Consider the following 10,259-nt stretch of genomic DNA (forward strand, 5'->3'; position numbering starts at 1 on the left):
TATAGGTGTTGGGAAGAGGGAATGGTCGAGTGGTGTGTGCATGTCGATGGGTCCTATAGGAGCTATGAGCTCTGATCTGTTTTGAGGAGGTGCAGGCCAGCTTCTGAAATGGCATGAATATGCTGTATGATTGTTTCCACAAGTTTGACGCAGAGGAGGGTGACGGATATTGGGGCAACTTGTAGAGTGCTCTCGGCTGCAATGTCCGCATACACAATGTTTAGCCATACACTGAGTGGTAGGGTGGTTATTATATGTGAGGCATCACTCACACCTGATGGATTGTCCTCGGACACTCCCGGCACTAAAAGCCATACGCCATTTAATTTCATTTACCTGATGGATTGTAGTGGCGGTGCTTGGAATGGCTCCACCTTGTGATGGTGTCTGTAGATTGAAATTCCGCTGGCCAGTACTCGGTCTATATTTTCATGTGTCGGCAGTAGGATTCAAACCATGTAGGTGTGTCCTGTTGAGTTTTTTATCCTGAATACCTTTTTTGGTGGGATGCCTTCGGCTTTAAGTTCTGCGAGGATGTTATCTTCTGATGATATAGATGTTGATTCCCATAACGAACCTAAAATATTTGTCCTGAATGAGTAAATTTATAATACCAATATAATGGTCCGTTATTGGACATTATAAATTTTCCAGCTAACTCATTCTTGGTTGCCTGCGTTTCGCCCTCGTGTGCTAAGTTGGGCTCATCAGTTGGGACTTAGCACACCACCCAAGACGCAAGGCTAGTGCATACCGTGGAGGCCACTGCATAGGCTATTTGAAGCCACCAGCAGTGCCAATGCACTATGAGAGCTATGTCTCATTTCCAAAAATAGACGCCTGCCTGGCCATCAAATGATATAGATGTTGATTCCCATAGGGAACATAAAATATTTGTCCTGAATGAGTAAATTTATAATACCAATATAATGGTCCGTTATTGGACATTATAAATTTTCCAGCTAAATCATTCTTGGTTGCCTGCGTTTCGCCCTCGTGTGCTAAGTTGGGCTCATCAGTTGGGACTTAGCACACCACCCAAGACGCAAGGCTAGTGCATACCGTGGAGGACCACCAAGGACCAAGGGGGATGTTTTCATTCCCCTTCCCGAAGGGAAGGGGCGGGCCACCTAGAAGGTAACGCCTTCTCTCTGGCCAGGAGATTCGGCGGGTTTGGGGGATTGCTGGAGTTGGAAAAGAGGGACGGAGCTTTGTAATTGGTGAAGGAGTTGGGAGGGGGTCTCGACCTCTCGGCTAAGTATTTATTGATCTTTCAGTGTATATACAGTATTTTTCCATATTTTACAATTTGGAGTATTTACATTGATTTTTACTTTGGTTTATACAATGGTGTTTGTTCTTGTTCTTGTCTTCTTCTTCTTCCCTGTCTGATTGTATGTTTGTGTTCTGAAGGATATCCTTAACCCCCGTTTTTTTTATTTTTTTTTATTGGGGGGTTATAAGGATATTTACAATGTGTGTTCCTAACTTGTGTGTGATCTGATTACATTCTGAATGCATTCTGTACAAGGATTTTATAATATATGGTTATTTACAATTATTTACATGTTCTGGTTACATTATCTACACAGGATTATTGAGGTTTTACAATTATTTACCTGCTCTGGATACATTATCTACACAGAATTATTGAAGTTCTTGCAGTATAATGTTATTTACATTATTACAACTGATTATTGTGGTTTTTTACAGTATATGCTTCTTTACATTGTGTACAACTGATTACTGTGGGTTTTATAATGTGAATAATTTGCAGTTGTTTGGTGACATATATTTGTTGGGTTATACCTCTCGTCCTTACGATCAATGGGGTCGCGTGTTGCTGATATACCCTGCTTCTGTAACAAAATTGACACAAGTTAGTAACATTGCTTGGGTGTTGTTGATTGGGGGGGGGGGATGAGCTCGGTGGGGCTCGTGGGTTTTGCTTGATGTCGATAATTGGGAGGGGGTTCGGGTTTTTGGGTGGTTATGGTGATTTGGCAGCTGGATTAGACATCATAGCCTGTTCCTCTATGCATCGCCCCCATCAGGTGGGGGGAGGGATCGGTAGAGGTGGTATGGAGTTTGGATGAAGTGGGGATTGGGGGGTGGGTCTCCGCGGAGTAGTAGGTTGAGGGATGGGTTATCCCGTTCGAGGGCTCGGTGGTAGGATCGGTGGAATTGGGTGAGGACGTAGGTGTCAAGTGGTGGGAAGGGGAATATTTGAAGTAGGTCGGCCGTGGGGTATCGGAAGGGGAGTCGGAGTGCATGGCGGACAGTGCGGCGTTCTATGGAGGGTAGGGGTTGGTACAGGTTCAGGTGGGATTTGGCAACGGCTGCCCAGGTGATGAGGACATAAGTGATTTGGGGTCGGACAAGGGATTTATAGGTATGCAGGAGCAGTGAGGTTTTTAGGCCCCACCGGGTCCCGGCCAGGCGGCGCACTAACCGAGCTCGGGTGGCGGTTTTGGATTTTAGGTATTGGAAGTGGGGGTGGAATGTGAGATGTTGGTCAAAGAGGATGCCCAGGTATTTGAGGGTGGGTTGGGTTTGGATGGGGGATCTCTGGATCTGGAGTTGGAGGTTGTCTGGGTTACGGGATATACTGATTTTTCCCCGTCTTCGTCGGAATAGGATGGATTGGGTCTTTTCAGGGTTGAGTTTTAGGTGCCACCGGTCGCACCATGTGAGGAAGGAGTTGAGGTAAGGTTGGACTGTGCGGTTTATAGCTTGGACGGAGTGTAGGGGGGCTAGGATGGCGGTGTCATCTGCGAACTGTAGGAGTTGGATGGGGGGGGGGGGGGAGGTTGAGGGATGTCAGCCACAAACAGGATAAATAGCAGTGGGGAGAGGGGTGAGCCTTGCGGGACGCCTAATGTGAGGGGAAACGTGGGTGAGAGTTGGTTCCTGATGGAGATTTGGGTTGAGCGGTTTGTGAGGTAGGAGGAGATGAATCGGACATAGGAGGTGGGGATGGCAAAGTATCTGAGTTTGAATAGGAGGGCGGGGTGCCAGACGGAGTCGAATGCGAGCTGGAAGTCGAAAGTGATTAATAGGGTGGGGCGTGCTCGATTGAAGTTGTTGGCAGTTGTTTGGACAAGTCTGAGGAGTTGGTCTTCGGTGGATAGTTTTGGGCGGAATCCGAATTGGGATGTGGGTAGGAGGTGGTGGGATTGTAGATGAGGGTGAAGGCGGCGGACTAGGATTATGTCTAGGATTTTTGCTAAAACTGTGATAAGGATGATGGGGCGGTAGGAGCCTAGTTCGGAGGGTGGTTTGCCTGGTTTGGGAAAAAGGAGCATTGTGGTGTGTTTCCAGGGTGTGGGGTAGAACCCAGTGCGGAGGATATAGGTGTATAGGTCAGCCAGTAGGGATAGTAGGTTATGGGGTGCGTGACGGATGTGAGGGTACCGGGTTTTGTCGGGTCCTGGAGCGGTGTTCCGGGATTTGGAGAGGACCGACTGTATTTCTGCCGGGGAGATAGGTACGTCTAGGGCGTGGTTCGAGAGGGTGTGGTTGTTGGAAGGTGTGAGTTGTGGGGAGGAGGCGTGGTTTAGGTATAGATCAGTGTTGGTTCTATCGAAGTGGGGGTCTCCGTGGGTGTTGAAGCGTTGGTGGAAGTATTGAACAAAGGCTTCCAGTTTTTCCTCGGTGTTTGCTGGAGCTATGCCTCTGTGGATGATGGGGTATCTGGGTGTGGGTTTGGTACCGAGGAGGATGTTAAGTTTGGCCCAGAATTTAGCGGGTTGGGTTTTTAGGGAGTCTAGTTTGGAGCAGGTTTGTGCCCAGGAGCGGCGGGTATGGGCTGTTAGGTAATTGCGGATAGTTCGAAGGATTTGGCGATGGAGGCGTAGGAAGTAGGGGTCTCGGGACCGCATGAATTCTCGGTGGTAGGAGTGGGATAGTTTTTGGAGGTGTACGAAACGGGGGTGGAGTCGGGGTTGGGAGGGGGAGTGGAGAGTTAAGGGGATACTGGATTCGGATGCTGTGGTTATGGCGGAGAGGATAAATGTGTTCATGTTATCAACGGATGGTTGGTCGGTCGGAAATGGAGGGGGGTTCTCGAGTGCTTGGTTGAGTGAGGCTTGGTAGGCGGGCCAGTTGGCTTTGGAGAAGTTGAGGATTGGTCTAGGGGGTGGTGGGGGAGGACGTGGATTGGTGGATGGGATTTGGAGTAGGACTGGGAGGTGGTCACTTCCTATGCTGGGTAAAAGTTGTACTGTGATGAGATGGGTTAGAGAGTTGTGGGCAATTAAGGCATCTGGTGTGGTGTTGGAGGTGGGGCGGGTGGGGCCAGGGAAGGGTATTAGGGAGCAGTTGTGGTCGCTCAGGAGGTTTTGAAGTTCGGTCATGGCTCGGTGGGATCGGTGGGTTAGGTTGAGGTCTGCTATGAGTATAAAGTGGGGGAAGGTGTCGCATAGGTAGGTGATGAAGTCTAGGGGGAGAGGGATGTTCGACCGGTGGTATATGGTTGCTAGGTGTAGGACTCGGGAACGGAAGTATACGGTTGTTATGACGGATTCTTGGAAGTTGTGGGGGTGGGGTTGGGTGTGTGGGCGGGTGGGGAGGGAGGAACGGATGGCAATGGCTGAGCCCCCTCGTCCTATGTCGTGGGGGTGGTCAGCGCGGTGGATGGCGAAGCCGGGGATGTGGGCGGATTGGTAGGGACGGAGCATGGTTTCGTTGAGAAGGATAGCGTGGGTGGAATGTTGTGAGGCCAGGGATTTTAGGAGTAGTCGTTTGGAGTGGAAGGATTGAATGTTGAGGAAGAGGATGGAGATGGGTTCCTGGGACCGAGAACGCCGGGAAGGATTAAGGGCCATTATACTTGTGTTTCTAGGCGGGTGAAGTGGAAGTGGGTGTTTAGTCCGGAGTGGGAAGTTTGGAAGTGTGCGTTGAGGGTTTGGTTAGCCGCTGCCTGTAGTTTGGATTTTACCAGTGATCGGTGGTAGGGGTGTATGTTCATGGGGGAGAGGGTGACAAAGCGGATTATATCTTCTAGGGTTGGTGGGGGGAAGATGGATTGGTTGGGTTGGGTGGGGGCATCTATGGTTTGGAATGGGGCTACTAGCTCAGGTTGGTTTTCCGGAGGTTGGGGGCGAGCTTTGCATTTGAGGGAGTAGGTTGGGTGGGATTCTCCGCAGGTGTTACATTTGGGTGGGAGTTGGGCGTTGGGGCATCGGGAGGTGGGGTGCGATTGTGTGCAGTGACTACATACTGGTCGTTCGGCGGTACAGTGGGCCGTGTCATGTTTATTGTAAGTCAGACACCGCTCACACCTGAGGGGTTGGGGGCCTGGGGCGAGGGAGGGTTCCACCCGATGATGATGTCGGTAGATGTAGACTCCTTCCGTGAGTAGCTTGTCTACGTCCTGGGGTGTGGGGAGGAGTATCCTGACCATATAAGTAGGCCCTGAGTTGTTTTTGATTCGAAATGCCTTCCGTACGGGAATGCCTTCCGCGTTCAGTTCCTCTATTATTTCATTTTCTGAAATGTCAAGGTCCACCCCACGGATAACACAGCTGAACAGGCTATTTCGGGGTGGTGGGGGTCGTTCTTTAAGGGCGCGCTGGGAGAGGGTTTGTAGGGGTTTATTTGACCCAAATTGGGCTGTCCCCACCGAGTTCTTTAGCCGTTGTGCGGCTGTATCCCCGTTTACTTTAATAATTACCCCATTGTTAGTAAGGCGAATGTCGGCTATTTCCTGTCTATTGAAGTTAAATTGCATTAGTTTCCTGAATATTTTCTGGGGTTGTCTGTATTCGGGAGAGGGATTTTCGATTAGGAAGGTGTGGCTTCCGGTGGGGTTTTTTTGGAGGGACCGGGGGTTGGTGACGGGTCGGTGGGCTCCGGAGAGGGGGGGGAACTCGGTGTTGGATGCGGTATTGGGTGAGGTGGCGGGGTTGGTGTTGTCGTGGTCAAGGTTGGGTGGTTGCTGAAGTGCCTGTACTTTTGGTCGCGGCTGACTTCCACATTTCCCATGGGGCTGGAGTGAGCTCTTTTGGCGACGGCCTGGGAGGTGCCGCGGTCTGCGGCTGGAGAGACTGGGAGGTGGTGGCTGGAGTTTCTAAAATTATCCGCGTATGTAGGCATGGCTGGAGATTGTGCTGGATTGTAGGTCCATACTGGCCTGGATTAAGGTGTTGGTAGGTGTGGTACTGGTGGCAGCACTGGTTGATGTCATGGTGGTAGCACTGTCCGGAGTACAGTTCACTCACAGTAATAGCGAGCACTCACACTACTTTAGCACTGTAGCACTCGTTATATTCTAACATGAACGTCTATTGATGGCGAGTGCTAACTGGTGTTGGTACACCTGGAGGAACCTAGGTGCACCCAGTCGAGCCGGGAGACACCTCTAGCTGCCCTCAGTGGGCCCCTACACCAAACCAAACAGTCCTGGGGTGTAACCCCTCAAGTGCCACTTCGTCCACCTGTCCGAATGCTTTTTTAAACTCCACTGGGGAGTCGCACCGGCTTACGGTGTAGGGGCCCTCGCTGGACGGACAGAAAGAGAGAGAGGCAGCTTACCGGTGTGTTGGAGAGGTGATACCTGCTGCTCCGCTAGGATGCTCTGCCGGTTGGTTTTCGCTGGTTGGCGGTTCTTCTCCGGGTCGCTAGGAAGCGCTGGCTGGCGTGAATCGCTGGCTGGGAGGCCAAGGACCAAGGGGGATGTTTTCATTCCCCTTCCTGAGGGGAAGGGGCGGGCCACCTAGAAGGTAACGCCTTCTCTCTGGCCAGGAGATTTGGCGGGGTTCGGGGATTTGGAGTGGTTTTTAGTTAGAATAAAGGAGCTTTGGATTTGGAGGAGTTAGGGTGTTTGGCCTCTTGGCTAAGGGTGTAGATCTGTTCCTGTGCTTTTTATTGAGTTTAAGATACAGAGATTACATATATGCATGGGTTTTACAATTATGGTTTACAGAGCTTTATGATTTACGATTGGTATAAGACAATTGTTATAAGACAGTGATACATGTTATTGTTGGAGGTTAGGTAGAAGGAATTGGGTTACTTGTTGGTATAGGGTGGAGAAGTTGAGTAAAGATGTGAGAAGGACTTGGAGTAGGTAGGTTCGGGTCTGAGAGTTTAGTTGATGGGATTGTGGATTGGGGAGTCGGGTGCGGTTGTGTGAGGTGGATGGGCGGGGGGAGGGTTGCGGGGGAGATCGGGATGGCTCCACTCGATGTTGGCGGCCGAATAGTCTGATCCCCTGCTCGATCAATCTTTGGGCTTCTTGGGGAGTTTGCAGTTGTAGCCTCAGCATATAGGTGGGTCCGGTGGCGTTGTATATCCTGGAAGCCCGTAGGAGGTGGATTCCGGCCTATCGAATTTCTTGATGGATGAGGTGCTGAGGTATGCCCGGGTTGACTCCTCTCACGACGCAGCTGGGGTTGCACTCGGGCGGTGGTGGTGGCGGAGGTTCATTGCAGTCGGGCGGTGGCAGCGATGGTCGTCTGGTGGTTTCCATTGGTTCATTTCTACACCCCTATCATCTCCCCAGTTGCCCCCTCTCCCGGATGCCCCTGATGCCTCTACATCACCACGTCAACAATTTTCATCACCAAGCTGCGTCATCCGTGGGATCGATCCTGTTGTCGCCGACAAGGATATTCTCCAAGAACTGCAAATGGAGGGTGTTCCGGTCCGCAAGGTTTTCCGCATCTACAAGAACGCTGGTCCGACCTTCATGGTCCGCCTCCGACTCTCTTCCTTCGCCGACGTGGATCGTCTCATCACCTCCGGAGTCCGCTTTCGCGGCCGAACCCATCGAGTGGAGCCCTCTCGCTCCCCGCCGCGGCACGCCCGACCCCCCCCTTCTTCGCCACCATCGCCTGTCCGTTCTCCTCCTACCACCGCTTCGTCTCGCTCGCCATGCGCGCCGCCACCCACCCCACCCCTACACCAACCTCCGATCCCTACTTCCTACTTACCTGTTCCCCTGCCGCCTCTTCCGATCTTGGACCTACTCCGTCTACTGGCCACCTACGTTACAAACCTTTCCACTACCCTATATTATTTCCTTCTCCAACACTACCCGTGTCCGTCTAATTATACCTTCCACCCGTCCTCTCTACCTGTTTCTGCCCAACATATCTGAATACTCTTGTACATTTTCTTTGTAAAGTCTTACTATTGTCATACAATGTAATATTTTCTTCACATCCGCGCCCAGGACCATCTCTAATAAAGGAAACCTTTTCTCAAATTTTTCCGGTGTTCGCGGGGGTCTTCTTCGTCCGGAGTGCTTTGCGGGTCTCCCCTGGGTCCCGACTTGTCGTCCCGGTCCCCTTACGCCATTTCTTTCATACTCTCCTTTTCGGTATGTACCATACATACCTTCTCTAATGCTGTCTTGCTCTCTTTTCTTTTCTATTCCTAATGGCCAAAGAGCTCCTCAGAGGAGTGGGAATGAACTAACCTTGTGATGATGATGATGGCCTCCACGGTATGCACTAGCCTTGCATCTTGGGTGGTGTGCTAAGTCCCAACTGATGAGCCTAACTTAGCACACGAGGGCGAAACGCAGGCAACCAAGAATGAGTTAGCTGGAAAATTTATAATGTCCAATAACGGACCATTATATTGGTATTATAAATTTACTCATTCAGGACAAATATTTTAGGTTCCCTATGGGAATCAACATCTATATCATTTGATGGCCAGGCAGGCATCTATTTTTGGAAATGAGACATAGCTCTCATAGTGCATTGGCACTGCTGGTGGCTTCAAATAGCCTATGCAGTGGCCTCCACGGTATGCACTAGCCTTGCGTCTTGGGTGGTGTGCTAAGTCCCAACTGATGAGCCTAACTTAGCACACGAGGGCGAAATGCAGGCAACCAAGAATGAGTTGGCTGGAAAATTTATAATGTCCAATAACGGACCATTATGTTGGTATTATAAATTTACTCATTCAGGACAAATATTTTAGGTTCCCTATGGGAATCAACATCTATATCATTTGATGGCCAGGCAGGCATCTATTTTTGGAAATGAGACATAGCTCTCATAGTGCATTGGCACTGCTGGTGGCTTCAAATAGCCTATGCAGTGGCCTCCACGGTGTCGGGACTCTCTCTCTCTTCGCCTGTCCACGTCTTGTTTCGGTTGGGTGGCGCTCACCTCTCCGCCTTCTCAACTGGCCCACAACAAGTACAATTGGGCAGACGCCTTGTTGGCTGTCGCCTCCCCACTATGGCCTCTTCCTGTCTCGTTAAGAACGTGGACACTGCATATTCTCCTGAGGCAATCCGTCAATGGCTTTGTAACTCCGGGGTCGCTGTTCGAGTGGTTCTACGTCTTCAGGATGCTTCCTCTGGCCAGCCATCTCCAGATGTTGTGGTCTTCTTCCACGACCCACAACTGGCCTATTATGCTGTCGTCCGTGGTGACCTCCTGCTCTTTGGTCGCGCGTATCAAGCTCTTCCTACTCCTGATCATATTTTGCGACAATTGGCCTCCGATCCTGACTTCCCTCTCACCGTAACGGCTCCCCCCCCTCCTCCTCCCATCACCCCTCTCACACCCCCACTGTCTACGACCACCACCACTATTGTCGCCACTTCTCTTCGTCTCTCCCCGTCTTCTTCCACTGTCACTCTTACCTTCAGTCATCCCTCTCCTATCATGTCTACCCCACCCTCCTCCCTCTCTACGACCGTTCCCAGTCCCTCCCTGCCTCCTCCGGAGCTTATGGATACCGCCACCACTGCACAGCTGGCCTCTGCAACTGCGTCTGGCGATCCCGAGCCTGCTCCACCACCTACGTCTTTCAGCTGTGTTCTTCGTGACGTTGACCCTGCTATTGCCGAAAACGACGTCTTGCACGATCTTCACCAGGCAGGAGTTCCGGTACGGCGCGTCTTCCGCATCCTCAACGCTCAAGGCCCGACATATATGGTTCTCCTTCAGCTGCCCACCAATGAAGACGTCCACCGCCTGCTGACTGATGGCGTTCATCTTCACCGGCGAACCTATCGTGTGGAGCCTTCTCGTTCCCCTCCCCGCACCGTCCGCTCTCCTCTCCACCCCACCCTATCTCGCTCACTACCTCCACCGCCACCTACCCCACCGCCGCCACCTTCCAGCCTCCCGCCTCTCTCTATCCTGGAAATTCTCCGTCTCCTTGCCACTTCCATCACTAACATCACCACCAACCTCTATTATCTCCTTCTCCAATCCTACCCGTGTCCTTCTCCCTATACCTTCCCCCCCCTCCACCCTCCCCGTCCCTCCACACTCTATGTAAACACTATT

At 51.3% G+C, this 10,259-nt stretch overlaps 1 long non-coding RNA gene across 1 annotated transcript in view; it reads right to left on the bottom strand.

The window, feature by feature from the left end:
- Positions 1-1,248: 1,248 nt before the first annotated feature.
- LOC137498547 (uncharacterized) overlaps positions 1,249-10,259 on the bottom strand; it is a 49,188-nt gene continuing 40,177 nt past the window's right edge. The window contains exon 2 of the long non-coding RNA XR_011017826.1: positions 1,249-1,859. This is a non-coding gene — a long non-coding RNA (uncharacterized lncRNA). The remainder of the gene's footprint in view (positions 1,860-10,259) is intronic.

The sequence above is a fragment of the Anabrus simplex genome, chromosome 2 (assembly GCF_040414725.1).
Source record: "Anabrus simplex isolate iqAnaSimp1 chromosome 2, ASM4041472v1, whole genome shotgun sequence".
Lineage (NCBI taxonomy): Eukaryota > Metazoa > Arthropoda > Insecta > Orthoptera > Tettigoniidae > Anabrus > Anabrus simplex.